Source organism: Nycticebus coucang, chromosome 9, assembly GCF_027406575.1.
Source record: "Nycticebus coucang isolate mNycCou1 chromosome 9, mNycCou1.pri, whole genome shotgun sequence".
Classification (NCBI taxonomy): Eukaryota; Metazoa; Chordata; class Mammalia; order Primates; family Lorisidae; genus Nycticebus; species Nycticebus coucang.
In genome coordinates, this window is record NC_069788.1 from 115824116 (window position 1) to 115843957 (window position 19842).

General features: G+C 44.9%; 1 protein-coding gene across 11 annotated transcripts in view; it reads right to left on the reverse strand.

Annotated features, from left to right (window-relative positions):
- SMOC1 (SPARC related modular calcium binding 1) overlaps positions 1 to 19842 on the reverse strand; it is a 254548-nt gene that overhangs the window by 20805 nt on the left and 213901 nt on the right. The window lies entirely within an intron of this gene.

The window sequence follows — 19842 nt, forward strand, 5'->3', positions numbered from 1 at the left end:
GGAGCGTGTGAACATGTCTGAACAGCTGACCCTGGTTGCTCCAAGGCCAGGCCCGGCTGAGACAGTGCATGGTGAACTGGGCCAGCCCCGGCCAGCTCCAGGGTCTCTCATACCTGCACAGCCCTTTACAGGAAAACCCTACCCAGTCAGCCAGTCAAAAGACTTTCCTTTTAGTGTTTTTGTTTTTGTTCTTACTTGATATTAAAAATAAATGGTGTTGGGTTTCTTTTCTACTGGGGGGGGGGTTCTTTTCTTATTATAAAGACATGTTTTAAAACACTTTTTCAAGCACTCTTAATTCCACCAGAGTTAAACACTGTACCTTCCCTGAATCTTTGGTTATGCCCATACATTTCATGCAAATACCAATCACACATTGACTTACTTTTTTTTTTTTTTTACTAAAAAGAGGGTCACATCACAAAATTTTACTATTACTTCATTAATTTATTTATTTAATAACATTATTCTACCATGTTCCTCTTAAAGAAATGGACAGGAATATAGACTTGGCATCCTATGGAATTTTTTCAGGACAAAACACCAGTCCTAGAGCCAGGAACTTGGTATCAGCAACCTGGAGAACTATGCTGTTCACTGAACATTGCCAGTTATCAAAACCACAGCAACTTAACTCTACTTTAAAGTGGCCAAACCCCTTGAACAATGGCTCTGTTAATGATACACATATATGTAAAGGAGTATGATGAGACACCAAGTAATCTGATGCTGTTTTAGAGTGAAGCCAGATGGTGAGAAAACCATTCTCATCTCACTGTGAGGAAAAACAGCAGGTCATTGATTGTCTTTTTTTTTTATCTTATTATTTTTTTTTTATTAAATCATAGCTGTGTACTTTGATATGATCATGGGGCATCATTCACTAGCTTCACAGACTGTTTACCAAGTTTCACATATACCCTTGTAAGATGCACCGCTGGTGTAATCCCACCAATCCCCTTCCCTCTACCCACCTCCCCCCTCCCTCCCCTCCCTTTCTCCCTATTCTTAGGTTGTAACTGGGTTATAGCTTTCATGTGAAAACCCTAAATTAGTCTCATAGTAGGGCTGAGTACATTGGTACTTTCTCTTCCATTCTTCAGATACTTTACTAAGAAGAATATGTTCCAGCTCCATCCACGTAAACATGAAAGAGGTAAAGTCTCCATCTTTCTTTAAGGCTGCATAATATTCCATGGTGTACATATACCACAATTTATTAATCCATTCGTGGATCAATTGGGTGCCTGGGCTTCTTCCATGACTTAGCAATTATGAATTGGGCTGCAATAAACATTCTAGTACAAATATCTTTGTTATGACGTGATTTTTGGTCTTCTGGGTATATGCCCAGTAGAGGAATTACAGGATTGAATGGCAGATCTATTTTTAGATCTCTAAGTGTTCTCCATATCTCTTTCCAAAAGGAATGTATTAATTTGCATTCCCACCAGCAGTGCAAAAGTGTTCCCTTTTCTCCACATCCGTGCCAACATCTCTGGTCTTGGGATTTTGTGATATAGGCTAGTCTCACTGGAGTTAGATGGTATCTCAAAGTAGTTTTGATTTGCATTTCTCTGATGATTAAAGATGATGAGCATTTTTTCCTATGTCTGAAGGCCACACGCCTGTCTTCTTCAGAGAATTTTCTCTTCAAGTCCCTTGCCCAGCCTGCGATGGGATCCCTTGTTCTATTCTTGCTAATGCGTTTGAGTTCTCTGTGGATTCTGCTTATTAAACCTTTGTCGGAGACATAACCTGCAAATATCTTCTCCCATTCTGAGGGCTGTTTGCTTGCTTTACTTACTGTGTTCTTGGCTGTGCAGAAGCTTTTTAGTTTGATCAAGTCCCAGTAGTGTATTTTTGAAGCTGCTTCAATTGCCCGGGGAGTCCTCCTCATAAAATACTCGCCCATCCCGATTTCTTCAAGGGTTTTCCCTGCACTCTCCTCTAGTATTTTTATAGTTTCATGTCTTAAGTTTAAATCTTTGATCCAGTGAGAGTCTATCTTAGTTAATGGTGAAAGGTGTGGATCCACTTTCAGTCTTTTACAGGTTGCCAGCCAGTTCACCCAGCACCATTTGTTAAATAGGGAATCTTTTCCCCACTGAATGTTTTTAATTGGCTTGTCAAAGATTAAATAACGGTAAGTAGCTGGATTCATCTCTTGATTCTCTATTCTATTCCAGACATCTACCTCTCTGTTTTTGTGCCAATACCATGCTGTTTTGATCACTATTGATTTGTAGTATAGTCTGAGGTCTGGTAGCGTAATTCCTCCTGCTTTGTTTTTATTTCTGAGTAATCTCTTGGCTATTCGAGGTTTTTTCTGATTCCATATAAAACGAAGTATTCTTTTTTCCAGATCTTTAAAGTATGACAGTGGAGCTTTAATAGGGATTGCATTGAAATTATATATTGCTTTGGCTAGTATAGACATTTTAACTATGTTGATTCTTCCCAGCCATGAGCATGGTATGTTTTTCCATTTGTTAATATTTTCAGCTATTTCTTTTCTTAGAGTTTCATAGTTCTCTTTATAGAGATCTTTCACGTCCTTTGTTAGATAAATTCCCAAATATTTCATCTTCTTTGGCACTACTGTGAATGGGATAGTCCTTAACTGTTTTTTCAACTTGACTGTTGTTGGTATATATAAAGGCTACCAATTTATGAATGTTGATTTTGTAACCTGAGACGCTGCTGTATTCCTTGATCACTTCTAAGAGTTTTGTAGTAGAGTCCCTAGTGTTTTCCAGATATACTATCATATCATCCGCGAAGAGTGAAAGTTTGATCTCTTCTGACCCTATATGGATACCCTTGATCGCCTTTTCTTCCCTAATTGCAGTGGCTAAAACTTCCATTACAATGTTAAAAAGCAATGGAGACAATGGGCAGCCTTGTCTGGTTCCTGATCTGAGTGGAAATGATTCCAATTTAACTCCATTCAAGATGATATTGGCTGTGGGTTTGCTGTAGATGGTCTCTATCAGTTTAAGAAATGTCCCTTCTATACCGATTTTCTTAAGTGTTCTGATCATGAAGCGATGCTGGATATTATCAAAAGCTTTTTCTGCATCAATTGAGAGAATCATATGGTCTTTGTTTTTTAATTTGTTTATGTGCTGGATTACATTTATAGATTTACGTATTTTCAACCAGCCTTGAGATCCTGGGATAAAACCAACTTGGTCATGATGTATAATTTGTGTGATGTGTTGCTGGATTCTGTTTGTTAGGATCTTGTTGAATATTTTTGCATCTATATTCATTAGTGATATCGGTCTATAATTTTCTTTTCTTGTTGGGTCTTTCCCTGGTTTGGGGATCAGGGTGATGTTTGCTTCATAGAACATGTTGGGTAGTCTTCCTTCTTTTTCTACCTTTTGGAACAGGTTAAGTAATATAGGTACTAATTCCTCTTTAAAGGTTTGGTAGAATTCAGACGTGAAACCATCTGGTCCTGGGCTTTTCTTTTTAGGGAGGTTTTGTATGGTTGATGCTATTTCCGAACTTGATATGGGCCTGTTCAACATTTCCACTTGATTCTGGCTAAGTCTTGGAAGGTGACGTGCTTTCAAGTATTGGTCAATTTCCTTCAGATTTTCATATTTCTGAGAATAAAGTTTCTTGTAATATTCATTAAGGATTTTTTGGATTTCTGAGAAGTCTGTTGTTATTTCGTCTTTGTTGTTTCTGATTGATGAGATTAGATATTTTACTCTTTTTTTCCTGATTACGTTGGCCAAAGGTTTATCTATTTTGTTGACCTTTTCAAAAAACCAGCTTTTTGATTTATTGATCTGTTGTATTATTCTTTTGTTTTTAATTTCATTTAATTCTGCTCTAATTTTGGTTATTTCTTTTCTTCTACTGGGTTTGGGGTTGGAATATTCTTCCTTTTCCAGTTGCTTGAGATGTCCCATTAAGTTGTTAACTTCCTCTCTTTCCATTCTCTTGAGGAAGGCTTGCAGTGCTATAAATTTCCCTCTTAGAACTGCCTTTGCGGTGTCCCAGAGGTTCTGATAGTTTGTGTCTTCATTGTTGTTTTGTTCCAAAAAATTGGCGCTTTCTTAATCTCATCTCTGACCCAGCTATCATTCAACATAAGGTTCTTTAACTTCCATGTTTTTGTATGAGTATGCAGATTCCTGTTGTTACTCAGCTCAAGTTTTATTCCATGGTGGTCCAAGAAGATGCATGGAATAATTTCTATTCCTTTAAATTTACTGAGGTTAGACTTGTGACCTAAGATGTGATCAATTTTGGAGTAAGTTCCATGAACTGATGAGAAGTATGTGTATTCAGTTTTGTTGGGATGAAATGTTCTGTAGATGTCTGCTAAATCCAAATGTTGGATGATTAGGTTTAAATCTAAGATTTCTTTGCTCAGCTTCTTGTTGGAGGATCGATCCAACACTGCCAAAGGAGTGTTGAAATCTCCGACAATTATGGAGCTGGAGGAAATCAAGTTGCTCATGTCTGTTAGAGTTTCTCTTATAAATTGAGGTGCATTCTGGTTGGGTGCATAGATATTAATAATTGAGATCTCATCATAGTATTACCCTTAACAAATATGAAGTGATCATTCTTGTCCTTCCTTACTTTTGTTGGTTTAAAGCCTATTGTATCTGCAAATAAAATTGCAACACCTGCTTTTTTCTGATTACCATTTGCCTGAAATATGGACGACCATCCTTTCACCCTGAGTCTGTATTTGTCTTTTAGGTTAACATGCAACAGATATCTGGCCTGAGTTTTTGTATCCAGTCAGCTAACCTATGCCTCTTTAGAGGACAGTTTAAGCCGTTCACATTAATGGAGAATATTGATAAGTCTGGTGAAGTTTTGGGTATCGAGTTTTTCAAAAGTCCAGTGGCCATTTTTAATCCTTTCACCAGTGTGGAAATTGGAGTTTGATCCAAAGTTTTTGAGTGAGTTTATTTTTATGGTATAGGATTGGGTTGGTCATTATGGAGGATAGGTCTGAGAATATCCTGAAGAGCTGGTTTGGTTATGGCAAATTTCTTCAACATATGAATGTCATTAAAGTATTTAACTTCTCCATCATGAATGAAACTCAGTTTAGCTGGATGCAAGATCCGGGGTTGAAAGTTATTTTGCTTTAGGAGATTAAAAGTCAGTGACCACCCTCTCTGGCTTGAAAAGTTTCAGCAGAGAGATCTGCAGTCATTCTAATATTCTTCCCTTTGAAGGTAATGGTTTTCTTTCTCCTGGCAGCTTTGAGGATTTTCTCCTTCATATTAACTTTAATGAAGTTAATTATGATATGCCTTGGGGATGTCTTATTGGGGTTGAGTCGTGCTGGGGTTCTGAAGCTGTCCGCTATCTGAATTTCAGAATCTCTAGGCATGTCTGGAAAATTCTCTTTCATAATTTCATGCAGAAGGGCCTCTGTGCCCAGCGAGGCCACTTCATCTGTTTCTGGAACTCCTATGATTCGGATATTCACCTTCTTCGAATTATCCCAGAGCTCTCTGAGTGAATGATCCGTTTTTGCTCTCCATTTCTCTTCCTCTTTGAGAGTTTGGGAGCGTTCAAAGGCTTTATCTTCGATGTCAGAAATCCTTTCTTCTGCTTGCTCCATTCTGTTACTAAGGGATTCTACTGTATTTTTCATATCTTTGAGGGCTGCAAATTCTTGCTTCAGTGTGTCTCTAAGTCTTTGGTAGTTTTGTCTTTAAATTCGTTAAATTCTTGAGACAACTTTTGAATTTCTCCTCGAATTCCTAATTCCACTTTGTTAATCTTGTCTGCAATCCAAATTCTGAATTCGATTTCTGACATCTCAGCCAGTTGTTTATGAATGGGATCTTCAATTGCACCTGCCATATCTTTCCTGGGGGGGTTGATCTATTCTGGTTATTCATGTTACCAGAGTTTTTCCGCTGATTCTGCCCCCTGGTTGTTTTACTCCCTCTGATTTTTTCCCCTGGGGCTTTGTCGAGGGCCCGTACAGTGTTGTGGCCTGAGAAACTGGGGCCCTGTCTGGTGTGGTGGGGCTAAATGGTTCTGCCTTGTTTTCATCTGGTTTCTGTTCCACCCTAGTGAAACAGATACTTTGGATTGAAGTCTCAACTGTGGAGAAATATCAGCAATTAAGTCACCCCACCCCGCACCGGCAAACAATTGGAAAAGAAAAATCAAACCTTCCTACCACCGGGCACCTAGGGCACCACCTGATTTGTCCTCAGGTGATTGGTTCAGTTCAAAAATGTCCAAATCGATTGTCTCAGTCTGCATCTGTCTCAGGTGAGAGAGTTTAAGAGGTCTCTGGGAACTGGATCACAGGGGTCTGGTGACTACTCTGGTGTGTCTTGCTCCAGTGCTGCGTGGAGTCAGGAGAAACCACCCAGCCTATAAATCAGTCTGGGAAGGTTGCTGCCTCCTTCCCCACCTTGTACCACTTCACACCCAGTCACTGATAGCCCTGCAGTTGGCTGACCCAGTTGCCTGTAGTGAATCGGTACTCCAGGAGTTTGTACCTGCCTGAATCACAAGGAAGTCTGCCAGGCCGCTGCGCTCTGCCTCTCTCCAGCAGGAGGAGGTGAGGCCTGACAACCTCGGGTGCTAGATGAAGGTTGAGGGGTTTTCACTCAGGTCCAGTCTCACCCCTGATTAATGTTACTGACAGAACAGAACAGAACAACTCTGCGTTTCCCCCTGCAGAAGAGAAGCTGAATTGAGTTCCAAATCAGCTTGTCTTTGCTCTTGTATTGTCTATAGGCTGACGATCCCCTGAGGGCCAGGTGCGTCTTAGGTTTAGTAAAGCGGACCTCTGGGTCAGCCCCGCCCTGGGAGTTTCCCTGGTTTGCAAGTTTATGTTGCCTCAGGCAAACTCAGAGTCTCTGGTTGCCCAGGGAGACAGGGGGTGCGGCTTCAGAATATTCTGTAGTGAGCCTTATTGCTAGCAAAAGAGGGCTGATGCCCTATGGCTCAGGCAACCGTTGCTCCGGTGTAGCTCCCCTCCGGCCAACCGTCCTCTCTCCGCTCCGTACCCCAGAGTCTGCACCGACAGGCTGCAGCCCAGCACTGTCCACACCCCTCGAGCAATCGCCCAAGAGTCTGGACCCCTGGGGGACAGGCCTCCAGACCTTGGAGCGAGAGCAGAGGGGAGCGCAGGGAGCGCTAGAAGCCTGGGGTTGCAGGCAGAGAACACACACAGCTTTACACCGTTTTATGCCTGGCCGTATTATCACCAAAAGACAGCTGTTGCACTGTGCCTCAGGGAACTGCCACTCTGGTGCAGTCCCCTCTCCACCGACCAACCGGGACTGGCCTCCAGACCCCAGTGTGAGCGAAGGAGAGTGCTGGGAGCTCAGAATTCCAGGTAGAGACCATATACAGTTTATACAGTTTTATGCCTGGCAGGAGGACGCCGTGGCACCCTAGTAGGGGAGGTAGGTCCAGTTTTTAGAGGGTCTCTCCCATGGAGTGTAGTGGGAGGACCTTTGAACTCTGCCCGGTTGTTTGTGGGGCACTCTGAGCCGTTCTCATGGGGGAGGGGACTCCCGTCCACTTGGTGATGGATTTTGTACCTTTTGTTTGTATCCTTGTGGTCGCAGCTCGCCTCAGCGGGGTTGATGTGCGTTCTACAACCTTCTCTCTTAGTGCAGCTCAAATCCACCAGGTTACTTGCTGAATTTTTGTCCTTTAACTCTCCTTCTGAACGGGAGCCTCTGTGGAAAGCTGGCTTCAGTCAGCCATCTTGTCTCCTCCCCCCAGGTCAGTGATTTTCATTGCAGGATGAGGGGACTATTTCCCCCAAAGACATAAACATATCTGAGGGCCAGGAAGCAGGTATGTATAGCATATTCATCACTAAAATACAGTTTTGAATTTGGAAAGTTAAAAAAAAAAAAAACTATTGTTTTCATAATGCAAACACAACAGAGCTAAACAGAATCCTTTTGGTCAGAGGAAGAAGCATTGAACATAGTTGACATCAGACTACAAATCCTGCCTCCAGTGGGAACTCCCACCAGAACAGCATCTGGAGGCAGCCTAGCAGAAAGACAGAAACTGGGTGAGGACAGCGGCCTTGGGAAGGCTGGCTTAAGGACCCAGAACTTTGCTGTCAGCCCCTGACTGGGAAGGTGCCATGGCAACTTCAGGGGGGTTGTGCAAGAATTTTTCAATAGCTCAACCCCAATTTGGTAGCCTTATTTTCCTACCTCATATTTCATGCCATGAAAGAGGCAATAGAGGAGCAAAACCAAAGGAAAACAGCTTTTTACTGGCACCACATTCGTGTAACAACTTCTGACAGAGGCTTTAAATTAAGACTCCCAGGCCAACCTTCCAAGGCCATAAATCAGACGGAAAGCGAGAAGCATGAGGAGGAGAAGCATGAGGAGCAGGAGGAAACGTCCTCAAGGGCAGAGCCAACGGTGAAGTTGACTTCAAATCACCAGGGTCCCGAGACCATGGAGATGTGGACGGGAGCTGTCTGGGCAGAGGTGCAAACCCATGACTTGGGGCCTTGTTGGTGGATTTCTGGACAGCCTTGAAGGCTGCTTTCAAATGTTTTTTGTTTTGTTTTGTTTTTTTGTAGAGACTGAGTCTCACTTTATCGCCCTAGGTAGAGTGCTGTGGCATCACAGCTCACAGCAACCTCCAACTCCAGAGTGTAGGTGATTCTCTTGCCTCAGCCTCCCGAGTAGCTGGGACTACAGGCACCCGCCACAACGCCCAGCTATTTTTTTGTTGCAGTTTGGTCAGGGCCGTGTTTGAACCCGCCGCCCTCGGTATATGGGGGGCTGACGCCTTACCCTCTGAGCCACAGGTGCTGCCCTGCTCTCAAATGTTTATAGTCAACATCTGTGAAGGTCTATGAAGAACAAAATCCTAAAAATGATAAAGCTCACTAATTTGGAAAAGAGGGCAGTAGCACGTGGGATTAAAGAGAAGGCTAAATACAGGGTTTACCGCTTTATTATTTTATTGCTTTTTATTTTTTACCTGTGTATTACTTTATTACAGTCCCTACAAGCATAAGTGCCCTCTAAGAAAGAGATAAGAGTGGTTTAACAGGGCCAATCATTTGTGAAGAGTACACAAGGAGTTTGTCTTCCAGCAAACAGAAAAGTCTTAAAATCATCTGTACAACTAAGAACAACAAAAGCCAACATCCATGTAGTAACCCGTGCCAGGCGATAGACTGAGGGCTTCATTTGCACAATTCCTTTACCCATGTGAGTGGGCACATTATTACGCCCATTTAGCAGACAAGGAGTCTGGACTCTGGAGAGATTCATGGATTTTCCTGAGTTCACTCCGCCGGGAGAGAGGAGAGATGGGGATCCTGAAGGTCGAGCCCAACCTGCTAACCTCTAGGCAGTGCTGCTTCTAACCATTTGCTCTAGGAGAAAAATACGTGTGTCTTTTACAGTGAGCCCTTTCAAGAGAGTTCCTTTGCAGATTCCCCTAAGTGCACTCAGAATGAAGTGTGTTTGCCACAACACAGCTTCTCTTGAACCAAGGATGTCTGCTCACTTATGCCCAGTACAAATCTTGCACCCAAGTGGTTTTCTCTCTTTGCCTCAGACCTGGAAAACTTAAAACCAAATCTGTAACTCACCCACCAACACAGAACTATAAAATGAATCACAGTTGTTAGCATCTATTCGAGTATTCACCGTGTACTACACTTAGTAGCAGGTGCATTACTTGGGTTACCTTACTTTGAAGGCACCGCAAGCCTCTAAGATAGGTGTTATTGTCCTCTCTGAGAAGAGCAGGATGCAGGGACACACACGGGGTGCATAAGTGGGTCAAGATCACAGAACTAGGAAGCAGCAGAGCTGGTGTTTCAGCACTATGTTCTGCCCCTGTCTGCAACAGCATCTCTCATCGCCAAGGCTAATCTGGCTTTTATTCTAACCTATATTTTTCTGTTAGTCAGTATGGGAGAGTATGACAAATGGTCCCCAGTGAATTGCATCTCCCTATATCCACGCCTTAAGTGGACCCTCCATATGCACTCTGACTCTTTGTGACCAAGTGAATGGCAGAGGTGATGCCGCGTGTCAGTCTGAGGCAGCTCCCATTTTCACTTGTGTGGAAGCTTCCCTGAGATCACCACGTAAGGAGGCTGGTCTAGCCTACTGTGCAGTGAGAGGCCACAGAGAAGGAACAGAAATGGTTCAGCCTGCAGGCAGCACAACTGCAGGTGTGCAAGGCGAGGGTGTCACTGGGGAGAGTCCAGACCTGCCAATCCTCCATCTGGAGGAGTTCAGGGGTGAAGTCAGATAAAACCAGTTACAGAACCACCTCACCAACCCACATACACATTAAAAAGAATAGATTATTTTTATAGTTAGCCAGCAAGTCTGGAAGTGGTTTGTTACACAGCAATAGATAAGTGACATATCTAGATCTGATCGACCATTTACCAATCTACCCCATAAGTATTTTTGTGGCCCCTGCAAGCCCTTCAATCAATCAATTAATCAATCACTCAATCTTCAAGGATTCTCTAAAGGTCATGCAAATGTGAATCAGAAAGTACCAAGGAACGCAACCTCATTTCACATCTGAGGACCCAGAAGCCAGCCCATGCTCACCCTCTGTCTTCCACAGTCACCTCCCAAATGCATCTTGACGTGCACATCCATCAGTTTCCCCAGGTGCCAAGAAGTCACCTTCCAGAATGCAAGACAGTGGGTCAATTTCAGAGGTCTCTTCATGACCATGTGTTCAGAGAGGGAGCACCCCAGAAATGGGCACACACTATTTTAAAACATTCCATCTCTGCTTAGGAAAGTTCAGGGAAGGATGACAAGATTAGAAAGGCTGGGCTGGCCAGGAACCTCTGTAAACACTTAGAAGACATGAACACAGGGCACAAGGAAGAATCAAGGTGTCCAGGAGGGACAGGGGCACACGGCCACACATGCTTCCACATGCACATGCCAACCTCTACAATCCTATCCCTGGGATGGTGCAGAGAAGAAGTGGGAGCCAGGTCACTCCCCACTTGCAATGAGTGGTTGGTCTCACTCACAAACCTCTCCTCTGTCTGAGCAGACAAACACAAAAGAAAAGCATCCTGCGGAAGAAATGAGACCACGCCCAGCCCCTGCCACCAGAAAACACACAGCCCTCTTGACCACCAGTTCCACATAGCATGGGGCAAGGCAGGACCACAGTGGAGTGCAAGAGGCAGAGCAGGGGACAGGAAAGGAAAGATGAGATTGGCCCAGATGAGCATGACCCCTGTCTCCAGGCCCAGGGCACCGGATTCCTACATGTCTCACAAGAGGGTGAGCATGGAGCACAGCTCTGACTGTTACGGCTAGCTCAGGCCTCCGTGCCTCTCAATTACTCATGGTAATTAGGAGCAAAGGGGAGCATAGATCACCTAAGTCCTCAACTAATCCCCAATCTTGATTTTAGCCCAGAGTTTAGCCTTTTATCCTGAGAACCTTTTCTCTCTCATCATCTATTTTCTTTTCTCTTCTTTATGGTTTTTTTTTTTTTTAAGCAAGAATGGCCAACAAACATAAACATTACAGATTGGAGTTTAGGCTCTTTGGGCTGGGCTTCCTCTCTGTAGGCTGCTTTCCAGAGGAGGAACTGCTAAAGCACAGAGCGGGCAGAAAGGCTGACATCCTGGGTAACCCAAGCACTTTCTGAAAGTGCAGTCAGCAGTTATCAGTGGCCCAGCCACACCATCAATTTCCTGGAGATGGTACACAGAAACCTCATGGTAGTGGGGATGGTGGGGTCAGGGGAGAGATGGGCAGAGAGAGAAGGCAGCAATCAGAAAAGGTCTGTATCCCTCGGGGTTCTGCAGAAGAAGAGAAGAGATAGGAGAGAGAAACAGAGATAGATGCCCAGGTAATACACACACGTACATACACAGAGAGACAGAGATTTTAATGAATTGGCATATGGTGATCGCAGAAGCTGGCAAGACTGAAATATGTTGGGCTGGCCAGTAGGCTAGAAATTCAGATAAGAGGGATGGCAGTCTTGAGTCCAAAATCAATAGGTCAGGTCAGTAGGGTGGAAACTTGGGCAGGATTTCTTGTCTTTATAAGAAACCTCAGTCTTTGCTCTTCAGCCTTTCAACTGATGGGGTGAGGCCACCCACATTACAGAGGATGATCTGCTATAATTTGAAGTCAACTGACTGAAAATATTAACAACACCCACAAAATACCTTCACAGCAACTTCTAGATTAGAAATTTTCAACTGGTGTGCCCTGAGAGGATCTTAGTGTGCTGTGAAAATTTTTACAGATGATTAAAATATTGTCAAAGGAAGTTCGAAGCACAGTAAGTATATTCTTTTTTTTTTACTCAACATAATTTAAGTGTGCCATGAAAGTTTAACTAGAGGTTCAAGTGTGCTGTAGATAAGAAAGATTGATTTAGATTTAACATTGGACCAAACCACTGAGTACAGGGGCCTAGTCAACTTGATACATTCAAGGAACTATCAAAAGGTCCATATGAAAAATAAATGCAAGAAAAAAGCCTAAACTTATAGAGAACCATACACAGAAGAGTTACAGGCTGTAAAAACAGACTGAGAAAAATGTCTTGATGAATGATGTGATCTTCACAGAGCAAGAGCAGAGGCCCTCTTAGTGGAAGCCCAGCTAGTAACACAGGTGCCTCCTCAGGCCATGCTGAGAGAGAGTTACACTCCAGGACAAGGGGGTGAGAAGCTGACACGGCTCAGGACATGTCCTGAGAGAGGAGGACCTAAAGCAGAACTGAGTAACAAAAGAGATCACAGCTCAGGAAGAGGATATGAAGAGGGTCTGAGGCCTTTGTGGCCCCAGGTGCTCAGGCTGTTACTGGGGTTGTGGGTACCACATGCAAACATCATGTCAGGCATCAAGAAGCCAGAAACATTTAGTATAAGATGTAGCAAGCAGAGGCCAGGCATGGTGGCTCACACCTGTTATTCTAACACGCAGGGAGACTGAGGTGGGTAGACTTCTTGAGCTCAGGATTTCAAGACCAGCCTGAGCAAGAGCAAGACTCCATCTCTACCAACAATATAAAAGTTAGCCAGGTATTATAGTGGGTATCTGTAGTAACCAGCTACTTGGGAGGCTGAGGCAGGAGGATCTCTTAAGCCCAAGAGTTTGAGGTTGCTGTGAGCTAGGCTGATGCCATGGCATTCTAGCCTGGGCAATAGAATAAGACTCTGTCTCAACAACAACAAAAAGAAAAATATAGTAACCCGGAGGAACAAGTTCTGAGATCTTAATCTACTCCTGCAAGGCTGCCTTGGAGGACTCCCGAAGCCTTCTTAGAGGGCTCCCACCCTAGACCAAGGCGAAGGAGCAGTCTGGCCCTGCTGAGCACCTGTCCCCCACCTTTCCCTGAGCCTGGGCACCCTGGCTCACTAGACTGCAAGCTCCTAAGGGCAAGGACTCTGCCACATTCTTTCTGGTCCTTCACACACCCATCTCCGGTGCCCAGCCTCTACTCACAGGATAAACATGGAATCTTGGGTATGCAGGACCTGTAATGATTATTTAGCCCAGGACCCCTCTTTGCTCAAATCCCCTGTTACGCCATCCCTCCCACAGAACTCCAGTCTGACACTTCGGGGACAGGGCCCCACACTATTGAGTAAATGGCAGGGATAAGACCACGGAGGCCGAAATAAAATCATCTATCCCTTTAACTCATCCTGGGAAATGCTACCCTCAACCCTCAGATCATCAGGCACTGGATTTTCTTAGGGAAAAAAAATCAGTAAAATATTATCCAGCCTGAAAAATGAGAGGAGCATGCTTATGTTTCATTGCAAAAGGAATTATCCTACTGGGCCAAGAATATTAAGGAAAACAAACACTGGCGTTGTGTCACCTATGATGACCCTGAAACCCCCTCAAATACCTCACGCCCACCTAACCTCCTATCAAAAATGTATGAAATGCTGAAAGATAACCCAAAATAACAAACTGTGTATGAAAAACAACCTTTCCAAATCACAATGTGAAATTCCAGAGGCGTAGGAAATTGTGCGGCTCCTGCCTCAGGACTCGGCAGGCCAGCCTGTGAGTGTGCCGTGTCGGGACCGTTCCAGAAGAGCTGGGTGGCTGAGAATTTGGCACAGGAAGGGACTGAAGAAGCAGGAAGCGGGAAGACAGGACCAGGTTTAAGAAACTGACTTTGCTGTTTTGGAAGGGCCAACACAGGGACGAAACACGCTGCTCTGGGGAGGGGCCCTCCTGGAGTCCGGGATCTTTGGGAGTGATTTATATTCCATCACTGAGCAGACCCTTTCTGTTTATTTAGCCACATTGGGGTTTAGCACCTATGGGTTCAAGCCAACTATGTTATTTTTCTTGTGGACTTTTCACTTTCTCACAGGAGGGGCTAAGTGGCCCCTAGAGGATCATTTTTCCAAGCCCTATTTGCTAGGCTGGCTCTCCCTTTCCACCATTCCCAAATCTCAACAGCTACATGACTCAGACTTATCCCGAAGAGGAGGGGAGCCACAGAACCACTGCTCAAGGCTCCTTTCGGAGCGGAAGGCAGACAACTGACAGGGAAGGGTAAAAGCTAAAGTCACTGGCAAATAGAACAACATCACCCCTGAAACTGTGCTCAGGTGTATATCAGGTAGCAGTAGGGGTGGGGAGACTAGAAACAAACTTTGCACAAATGTAAAAGTTGTCTCTTCCACTGGAATGGGTTTCCCCATCTCCTTTAAGCTAAAAAAAAAAAACCCTTTCCCCCACAGAACAGAGAGTAGAACGAAGTGAAAAGCATATCATCGTCACCGATTATAAACTACAAAGGCAGCTCTGGGAGGACGCCTCTGGGGAGGCACCCTTCTGATTAACTCACTGGCCAAGAGAAGCATCTCCATCCTAGAAAGCAAGGTGAGGATGGTATAAAAGCTCAGCTGGATGGCTGTTCTCACATGCCAGAGGGAACTCAGGGCACTCAAAGGGAACTGGAGTGGTGAGTGGGGAAGTAAGTGCCTATCACTCCACTCCTGCACACTTCCACCTGAGGGTGTGGCATGGTGGAAGGTTCCATCACTAAGCCATAGAAGTCCACAATCATTGGAACAGAGGTAGTATTGTATAGTGGAACGGTCAAGAGCATGGTCTTCGGTGTCAATGAATTAGGCTCTACCAGCTGTTGGCTCTGTGATCTTGGCCAGTTAAGTTCTCAAAGTCTCAAGTTCCTCACCTGTAAAAGCAGGGTAGCCCTTGCACATGCCTCATGGGGTCAGTATATGTAAAGCATTTAACCAATGCTATCATAAGTTGATAAAACTGCTCTTATTATCAGCTGTCCAAGGGAGCAGTGTCCTCAGCAAAAGTGGAGTAATATGATCTTCCTGCCTTCTCCGGTGAATGACTAGCCTCCTCACCTGGACTGTATTGGCTGACCAAGGACAGGGTGACAAGAAGTCTGTCCCAGATGCAGTTAATAAAGTTTAACAGGTGAACTAAAAAGTATGTAGAGCTTAGAGTCAGTCTGCTTTTTATAATTACTGTGCCAACAATTCAAAACAACATCAATGATAAAATATTCCTCCCCACTGGGGTGGACCATACCACCACCCCCTCCCTTGGCACCCACTGCCTGATGGTCAGCTCCTCCCTTAGATGTTCCTTGTCTAGGTTCCTCTTAGCACCAAACAGGGGCCTTGGCTCATAATACTTTTGATGGGCCTATGACCCTAACCAGTCATACACAAAGCTCTAACTAGTCTCTTGCATCCTCATTTAAAATTAAGTGGCAGCTCGGCACCCACAGATCAGTGAGTAGGGTGCCAGCCACATACACCAAGGTTGCTGGGTTCGAGCCCAGCCCAGGCCTGCTAAACAGCAATGACAACTGCAACCAAAAAATAGCTGGGCATTGTGGCGGGTGCCTGTAGTCCCAGCTACTTGGGAGGCTGAGGCAAGAGAATCGCTTAAGCCCAAGAGTTTGAGGTTGCTGAGAGTTATGATGGCACAGCACTCTACCCGGGGCGACACAGTGAGACTCTGTCTCAAAAACAAAATAAAACTAATATAAGTACTAGCAGATTCTCAGGCCCTTCTCACTAAATAGACAGGGATAGGTGCTCTTCCCCATCCAAACTAAGCTCCCCAATTTCCTGTGGAGCCCAAGTACGGGGAAGGGGCTGAGTCAAGGGCAAGACTGCCTGGTGCTTCCAGGTTTTTCCTCGTACTTCATGCCTCTTCCCACAGTCTCACCATGTGGCCTACGAGCCACACTCAACCTGCTGCATCTCGGGGGGCTTCACCTTCAGAGAAAAGCTAACACTGCCCACCCCACATCCCTGACACCATCTGAGGGCACCTACTTACAGGGATGTTTACAGCTGGCACTGTAAATAGGGCACACTGTTGGGATGAAGTATCATGTGTGAGGAGGTGGAAGGGAAAATTACAAACCAATGTCTAAATAGTTTCTCCCTGCGTAACCTAAAATGGCCATGCGTGGCTCCCTATGGTCTGAAGTGCTGACCGCTTCCTTCCCACACAGAGACTAAGTTTCAAAGGGGTAGGGAAGAAGAAGATAGAAATTCTACAGAGGATATTTTTTCTAAGATGGATTCTTCCCATATAACACATAGGCATTTTTCTTTTTAACTCTTACCCCCAAAGCATCACTGACTCACATCCACTCAAATTTTAGTAGAGTTTCCAACTCTATTGACTCATGCCATTAATTAAGCAGATATGACTGCTCCACCAAAAAGAATATGAAATGCATTAAAAACCAGCATTTTTGCAATGAACAAGTACTAAGAAATAACAAGCTGTGTTTTCTCAGTAACTTCATTCATTCTGACCAGATAGGTTCTGTACTTTAAGGAGCAAACGCCAATGAATAAAAACGTGGGCAAGAAAGGAGGACAGGGAGCAGACAAAAGTGGGAGATGGAAGAGATGCTTTTAAATTTCTCAAAGAAAAGTATCAAAACTTCACCTTTTACTCCACAAAACACAAATGTTGCATAGGTATGTTCACAAGATGAATACCCTGCCACTTCCAAAGTCATTTTACAAATAAACACAAGATGAGGACCCTCAAATCAAAGCAGAGACTGTAGTTGACTTCCAGAAAACTGGAATGAGCTGGTGACAATATCCGGGCAGGATATCTGATTTCAGTTGTTTTAGCAGCAAAGGCCAAAAGGGAAACATCGGGACACATGGTTTTGCTATCGAACACCGAAAAGCATACAAACTCACCTCCAGAAACAAAGCAAGTCCCAGCACTGGATCACGCTGCACTCACCTCCACCCACACCACGCCTTTGTGTTCCAAGAAGACCACGTGGCGTAAAGGCATGAGGCAGCCGGGAAAGCTAATTTTAAGACACGGTAAAAATGGACTCTGCGGCTAGGCTCTCTGGGGCCTCCAAATGGGGTTTACCACTCCTCTCCGCAAAGAGAAAACTTCAGAAAGAACAAAGCCATAAGGATGACGGGCCCCATCTCTGGCTCAATTCTACTGGCCATAACGGACCAAGGCACCTGCATTACATGGGCAGACACCCAGATGGCCAGTTATAGAAATAAACATCCAGGGTCTGTTTTTATATAGATATTTTAAATGCACAAGCCCAGACCCGACCTCAGCTGCTAACGTTGGTGGATTACTCATTCTTCCTTCCAATCACGTCATGTGCGCGACTCCAGGTGGCTGCGGGGTATTTGCTTACAACGGGCTACCGCTGGTTTCCCTGTGAGCTGTTTATTTTTCCAGGCCTCAGGTCATTACATCAGCTGGTGGTTTCTAGATGAGCCAAGAGTTGGCCTGGGGGGTTGGGGGGGACCCAGCCAGGAGGTGCAGCTGCCTCAGTGACCCCAAGTCCCAAGCAGAGGAGCTAACCCAGCAGAAACTTCCCGGGTGAGGAAGAAGCAACCCAAAATGCATCCCAGGCCCAGAAGCAGGCCTAGAAGGGCTCTGACTCTGGTAGGTAAGGACGGGATTCCGTGAGCAGCTTACCTGAGCCAGGTACAGTGACTTGGGCAAACACTGACACTGGTGTCATTTTGATGGCAAAACTTGCAAGAAATGCATTTCTACCCTGTGTGTCTGGTGATGGCTGTCTCCAGGGACAGCCATGAGCTGCTCCATTCACTGAGGGAACCTCGGCTGGCCAGAGGCAAAGGAGGAAAGGAGTGGTTCTTTGGAATTTAACTCACAGGGAGGACCAGGTTCAGATCATGACAGAAGTTAACTAGGAAAGACGGAGAGACAGGAAAGGGGGCAGGAATCAGAGTGGGATGTCACACAACTGCATTCTACTCAAGGCTACAAGGGTTAATTTAACCTCCCTGCAGCTGAGGAAAAGAGCTGGGCCTTGGGAGCATTACCATGTCACACCAGGAAGAGTTACAGCTTACAGGACCATAATTCCTGAGAGACTGTGCCTTCCCAGAGGAGAAAGCACAGAATTTTGTCACACAGAAACAAGAAAATATCATCAGATAATCAAATTAGAAGCAGGGGGACATAGGATGAAGAATTAGATGAAGCCTAATTCTTGTCATTTATTTAATCTTACTACCCTCTTCTGTAAAATGTAAATTGTTTTTAAAAACATTATTTTAAACTGTAGGTATATTAAGAAATGCTTCTGACACACAAAAAGTCTCAGCAAGAGTTCCTATTTCCTTATAAAAGCAGAAGAGGGTCTGGCCTACACTCCTCGTGGAGAAGGTGCTGCTCCTGAGTTCTCGGGTGTTAGGTGGCCAGGTACATTGTCCTCCTGAACGCAGGAAGAAGTCTTGGTGCTCCAAAGCAGCAACGGAGTAGAGGACTGAAGAGGCTGAAGAGGCAAATCCATCCGAGCTGAACCTGCCAAGCACTCCAGCAGTGACACTGACCACAGCAAGCACAGGGCAAAGCCTTAAAAACAAGGACCAAGACTTCCAGGAGGAGAGACGGGAACTGGGAAAGGCTGCAGGGGTATGTGTCATGTTATTGCAAAACCTTGGCTGCCCAGTGGAGTCTTTCCAATATCAACAGTCCCCAGGCCAGAAAACAAACCTGGCGTCACAGGGTCTGAGTGTGAAAAAAGGAAGTTTGGGGCTTAACAGAAACTGGGATAGCATTTTACCTCTGAGAGGTAGCTGAGAAGAGCTCTCACCCTCATGGCTTTGCAGGGTCCCGCTGAAACTCCCCACAGATGCAAGCTGAAAAGCACCTGAGTCCAGAACCTAATAAAATCTGTCCCAGGTGTTTGACCCAGAGGTCCCATCCTTACAGAGCCAGCTGCTCAGACACGAGTTATCATTAAAGTATATCTGATGTCTCGTTAAAACAAATGTGATAACATGTGAAAAGTGCCTAGCAAAATGCATAAAGGTACTCTGTCAAGAATAGCCACTGTTGGGCAGTGCCTGTGGCTCAGTGAGTAGGGTGCTGGCCCCATATACCGAGGTTTAAACCTGGCCCCAGCCAAACTGCAACAAAAAAATAGCCAGGTATTATGGCAGGCGCCTGTAGTCCCAGTTACTTGGGAGGCTGAGGCAAGAGAATCGCCTAAGCCCGAGAGCTGAAGGTTGCTGTGAGCTGTGACGCCACAGCACTCTACCAAGGGCGACAAAGTAAGACTCTGTCTCTAAAAAAAAAAGAATAACCACTGTTTTGTTGCTGTTGAAAATCACGTTTGGTGCATTGACTTTGTGCCAGGTCCTATGTAGATGCTGTTGAGTCCTCACAAAGATCTTGCCAGGCACTAATAACTCAGCTTTACATATAAGGAATTCATGACTCAGGAATGAATTAACTTTCCCAAGCTTAGCAAGCCTCTCAGCGGGGAGCCAGCACTGGAAGCCAGGTCTGCAGGTTTGCCTGACAC